Consider the following 4,964-nt stretch of genomic DNA (forward strand, 5'->3'; position numbering starts at 1 on the left):
AACTGATTTTCATGCTAACTTTAATAAAATTAAGATCAGACCCAAAACGAAGAAAGAAATGGCTGTGTGGCGTGTGAACTGGTGGAACTCATTGCTGCTCTGCCTGAGCTTACTGATGCCAATGCCTTTTCCTCAGCACTATTTATATGCTAAAACCTATAATTGTGCCTGATTGTCTCTGATTTGAACCAAAATTGGGCACTTCTCTAGGAACAGACAACTAGAGGCATTTGAGGATCTGAATGATGTCACTCTGATATTTTTGCTTGTAGGTGTTTTCTGGGATGACTTCTGATATTTTTGCTTGTAGGTGTTTTCTGGGATGACTTCTGATATTTTTGCTTGTAGGTGTTTTCTGGCGTTATCTTTTCTTCCTGATATTTGCAAAGAGCTTGAGTCACGTCACCCCACTGGATAGATCACGCACCGACTATAATTGTAGGATCCGTGCAAGGCTGCAGCAAACCCTTTACCCGAGCAAGCTCCTGCAGGGACGAGAGCCTTTACAGCTTGAACAGGTTTGTTTCTGCTGCTCTTCTGAGTTCACGGTGAAGGACGCATCTTCACTGCAGCAACTTGTGCTTGTTAGGAGGAGAAGCCGACGAGCAGCGCATGCCCAGAGCAATCTGTGGGTCACGGTGTTTAATAGCCCTTCATGGATTTCTTTTTCACAATCTTTTCCAGTGTCCCCTTCAAGCCAATAGACTTTCAGCACCTACAGCATCCCTCGGCTGGGAGCTGCACAGCCCACCTCCCTGCTCGGTAAAGAAATGCCTCGCTTTTGATCATGGGAGCAACGTTTCCAATGGCACAAGTGTTTGAAAGGCCGCTTGCCTTGCTTAGCAGCTCCTGATCGTCCTTCATGACCCTGATCTCCCTTAGAAATGATGCTTTTGGCGGGTACCAGCTGCACAGCTTGCGCCAGGACAGGGTGTGGGGCAACAGTTTTGCACCAAGCAGAGCGTGACGGGGACCCGGAGCCTCGGGGAGCTTGGCTGGAGTGAAAGGGCTTTGGGTGGCCACGGTGCAATGCCTGGGGGTGCTCCCAGGCAGCATCTGGTCTTGGTGCAGATGTAGCTGGTGAGCAGAGCCAAAGACAGGGGGAGAAAGGCTGTCTGCACCTGGGAAGCGGTGTGCATGACCCCAAAAGACACTGCAGCAAGGCAGCCTGGAAAAGCAGGTGAGGGAAGGAGAACACTTGCTCTCTCAAAGTCTCCTTCGAAAACCGGGAGATTTGTCATTCGGGATTTGCAGCTGGGGCCGCGGACTTTTCTCTCTGGGGAAGGTGTTGGTTTGCACATCAGTCTTGGCACATTTATCCCCTGTTGTGGCTGAATTTCCTCAAATATTGATAGGCTGGAAGATGTCAACATGTTCTGGCACCTCCAGAATTCCCTCATCTTTCTCACCTTGATTTTTCCAGCCAGCAAATTCATCCCAATTGGCCAAATCCTTTCAGGGAAGCCCTGTCCTGCAGCTCCATCTTGATCCCTTTAGAAATTATGACAGGAGTCTGCAGCTTGATTTTCCATGGCTTTGGAAAGTTGGAATCAGGCTTATCTTGGCCGTCACAACTGAGCTGACTCGAGCTCCTCTGAAGGGCTAAGGCTTTATTCCTGTTACGCCTGTCTTTCCCCGTGGAGCCCTGCAAGGGATCGAGGCGATGGCATTCCCTAGCGAGGACCAACCCGGCTCAGAGGAGGCTCTCAGCTGCAGCAATAATTGCTGATCTTCTGGCAGATGAGCCCAGCACATTACGGGTTTTGTTTGTCCTGGGTTTGACCCCCAGCACCAGTCTCCTTGGACAGCAGTGAATGGACAAGTACCACCATGACCTTCCCCCGGTGCACCTGGTTGTCTCACGTCTGCCAGATTTTCCTCGCCGGGATGCCAGAAACACAACACCAGGGCATCATAAGGGCATCACCAGGCATCACCAGGGCATCACCAGGCCATCACCAGGCATCACCAAGCCGTAACCAGGGCATCATCAGGGCACCACCAGGCCATCATCAGGGCATCACCAGGCCATCACCAGGCCATCATCAGGGCATCACCAGGGATCACCAGGGCATCACCAGGCATCACCAGGGCATCACCAGGCCATCACCAGGGCATGAACAGGGCATGACCAGGGCATCACCAAGTATCACCAGGGCATCACCAGGCATCACCAGGCATGAGCAGAGCCATCACCAGGGCATGAACAGGGCATGACCAGGGCATCACCAAGTATCACCAGGGCATCACCAGGTATCACCAGGCATGAGCAGAGCGTCGCCAGGGCTCACAACCCCCTCCGTGCCCCCATTCAGCATTCCTTCAAAAACAGAGCTGCAAAGCAGAAACTAAGGGTCTTGACCCCCATCCATTGCAATTTATATCCCCCTCATTAAGAGTTTTTGAGGGAAATACAGTTGACTTTTTTTCTTGGAAATGCAGGGAATCAAAAATACCCCTGGGCAGCCCCAGTACAGGAAAGACATGGATGTCCTGGAGCGAGTGTGCTGTAGGAGCAGCAAGATGGCCACGGGGCTTTGGGGCTGTAACCCCCAGCAGGGAATTATGGCTTGGGTAGGAATAAGTTAATATTCACCGCGAAGGCTCAGCTCTCTTGGCTGTGGACTGTTTTGAAACAACTCAGAGCAGCTGGGGAGGGCAGGAGGAGGGCAGCTGCCTGTCCAGCTGGGAATGCAAGCGGCCATCGGGAGCGAGACAGCACGTTGCATGGGAAACCCTCCCCGGGGTGCACCTCTTGCTCAATTCCAGCAGCTGGTAACACAAAATACCAGTAAGTAAATATTGCACCTTGCTTTTAGACTGAATTAATCTCATTTTGGCTCCTGGATTTGGAAATTGTCCTGTTTCCTGGGCTGGAAGAATGGGGTCAGCAAACCCCTGGCCGGGTTAGGGGCACAGCCGTGACCCTCTCAAGGGAATGTCCTGTCCCCGCAGAGGGACGCCCCTCCTGCCCGGAGCAGCGCCTCGGGTCCTTGCCACCCATCCGAGCTTACGGAGGTCCCCGTGGGATGTGGCTCCTTCTCTGGTGACAGCGGAGCCAGCCCAGACCATGGACTGGGAGGAGCTGCCTGACTTTTGGCTGGCTAAAAGTGCCAGGGATAAATCCTGCCCTCTCTCCAGGACTATGTGTAAGGATACATAGAAGGATACATAGAATCATAAAGGTTGGAAAAGACCTCTAAGATCATTGAGTCCAACCGTTGACCCAACACCCCCATGCCCACTAAACCCTGTCCCTAAGTGCCACATCTACCCGTCTTTTAAATACCTCCAGGGATGGGGACTCAACCACTTCCCTGGGCAGCCTGGTCCAACGTTTAACCACTCAAAACTAGGACTAGGACCAGGACCAGATCATCCCCTCCTGCCCGGCACAGGTCCGCACCGGCCCTGGGGGTTAGCCCAGGGCAGAGCCATCCCTGGGGCAATAGGAGAGGCGGGGTCAGGAACCCAAAATCGTCCAATTCAGCATTTTCTTTCCTCGTTCACGCTGCCTTTCTTTTCTTTTTGACCCAGTTATATACAGGCAGACACACGCACATGCTGTACGCACACGCATTTGCACACCCAGAGCCAAATCCCCGATTATTGCCCGTGCCCCTAAGAGGGATTACAGCTTCTTAGGGGCGGGGAGCCGGCTTTCAGCAGGGTTTAGGAGCCCAGCAGGGACTTCATTCCTGCAACCCAGAGCTCATGCTGCGTTTTGGGGTCCTGTGGGAGGAGAACTGCACCCAGCCCCTTCTCCAGCCCCGGTGACGCTCAGCCTCCTGTGTTCCTCCTTTCTGCAACTTCAACTCTCTTCAAGTCACACATCGAAATTGCAGGAGGGAAGAGAGGATGGGAGGGGGATTTGGGAGGCTGCAGGGAGCCCAAAAGAGGAGCAACCCTGAGGGATGTGAACAGCCTCGCTTGCCCCTTCGAGATGCTGCCTCTGCCCAGGGCTGGTGCTTCCGGGGAGGATTAAGGGCGAAGGCGCTTAGCAAAGCCCCCGGGCAGAGCTGGATCCCTGCAGGATCCCAAAGCAGCCCGGAGACCTCCAGTGCCTTCCTGAGCACAAGCAGCTCCCTGTTTCCAGCTGGACCCTAAATCTCCATCCGATGCCTCCCTTACCCTTCCCGGACAGGGGTTACCCAGGGCAGGACATCCCAGGGCGGTTTTGCATCAGGGCTTGGGGCTGGTGGAAAGCATGAGCCCTGGAAGCCCATGGCCCCTGTAACTCAGGGTACAGCTTTTCCTGATATTTGTGGAGTGTGACCGTGGGCGGCGGAGCAGCACTAAAGTTTACCCTGATTTTGGGGTTCCCTGGTCTTCAGGAGCCTCTGAACTGCCTCTTACTGCTGATTATTTTATAGCAAATCCCTGATTATTGGTGTTAGCGGTGGGAGCTAATTCGGGTCATTGCAATCCTAAGAGGTTGGGGTAGGTAGAGTTGGGTTAGTTTGTCCTTTCCTCCAGGAGACCAAGGCAGGGTCAGGGATGGAGAGTTATCCAGGGACACCTGGGGGTCTCTTCGCTCCATTGGGCAGTAACAAGAAATGTAGAGGGATTGTGGATTTTCTCCCTCAAAGAGAGACCACATGAGAGCCGGTGGGTGGTTTGCACACCGAAGGCGTGTGAGCTGTTGAAGGCTGGCCACAGGCTCATCGAGCAGAGGAGAGGCTGCAGCACCTGGGCGATGGTGGTGGGGACCTCGTCTCCTCCAGAAACTACAGTGGGGAGCAGATGGGAGTGGGATTTGGGATGGCGTGGGAAGAGCAGGAGTTGCATGCCCATGGAAACGTTGTGCACTTCCTGCATTTGGGAGGAAGCAGAAGAAGACGCGCTCACGGCAGGGGAGGATGGTGGTGGCACAGGCTTCATGAGGCTGCTCTTCACGTGGGGGAGATGGATGCTCAACAACAGCTACTCCCCAGCAGGGTGGTGTAAGCTGCATCTGTGACTGG

This window comes from Pygoscelis adeliae, unplaced genomic scaffold (genome assembly GCF_000699105.1).
Source record: "Pygoscelis adeliae isolate BGI_AS28 unplaced genomic scaffold, ASM69910v1 Scaffold121, whole genome shotgun sequence".
NCBI classification, from domain to species: domain Eukaryota; kingdom Metazoa; phylum Chordata; class Aves; order Sphenisciformes; family Spheniscidae; genus Pygoscelis; species Pygoscelis adeliae.